Below are 850 nucleotides of genomic sequence, written 5' to 3'. Positions count from 1 at the left end.
CTGGAGTGTTGTGGGGATCGAACTACAGCAACCTGAGGCTGACAGCTTTGTGGAAGCAGCCACTTAAACAACTGAGCTAAGGCCAGGCCCCCAAGCACACAGTTTTAAACCACTGGTAGAATGTGTATTGCATGGTTCAGTGCATAATAGAGAAAAGAAACCTAAGAATTAAAAAAAATGACCTTTATTTTTATTGATTGGTTGATTGATTTTACATATTTAGTACAGGGTCTATAGGTTCTCACTACACAAATTGGACTCATAGTAATCCTCCTGTTTTCAGCCACCCAAGCACTGAGATTACAGGTGTGCACCACCACACCCAGTCTTAATCACCATCTCAGTGCACCCCAGGGGTGGGGCCAGCATGGCAAGCCGGGGATTGAACCCTGTCCCTGTGTCTACCTAAGCAGGTACTTTAGTATGCTGAGCTATCTGGCCAGTCCTGACCATTTTTAAAAGAGATATGTTTCAATTTAGGTGCTATATTTCAGTTGTAATAATAATATACACATTTTTCTTTTAAAAATGAGATGTTTTCACATGAAGAAAAGTTCATAAAATATATATGAGCAAGGAATCTATATTATAAAAGGGCCAGCCAAATAGCTCAGCGGATTAAAGTGCCTGCAAGCAGGCGCAGGGGTAGGGGGCTTCCATCCCTGGGCCTGCCATGCCAGCCCCACCACTGGGGTGCACTGAGATGGCAATTGACACTGGGCATGGTGGTGTGCCTGTATCCCAGCTTTTGGGAGGTGTCGCGCGCTGTCCCTTGAACGAGAGCACACAACACCGGCACGACAATCCAAGCTCTTTATTGTTCCCGTTCACAGCAACCGAAGCCTCTACA

The sequence above is a fragment of the Octodon degus genome, unplaced genomic scaffold (genome assembly GCF_000260255.1).
Source record: "Octodon degus isolate 3935 unplaced genomic scaffold, OctDeg1.0 scaffold00024, whole genome shotgun sequence".
Taxonomy (NCBI): domain Eukaryota; kingdom Metazoa; phylum Chordata; class Mammalia; order Rodentia; family Octodontidae; genus Octodon; species Octodon degus.
This window is presented reverse-complemented; position numbering follows the sequence as displayed.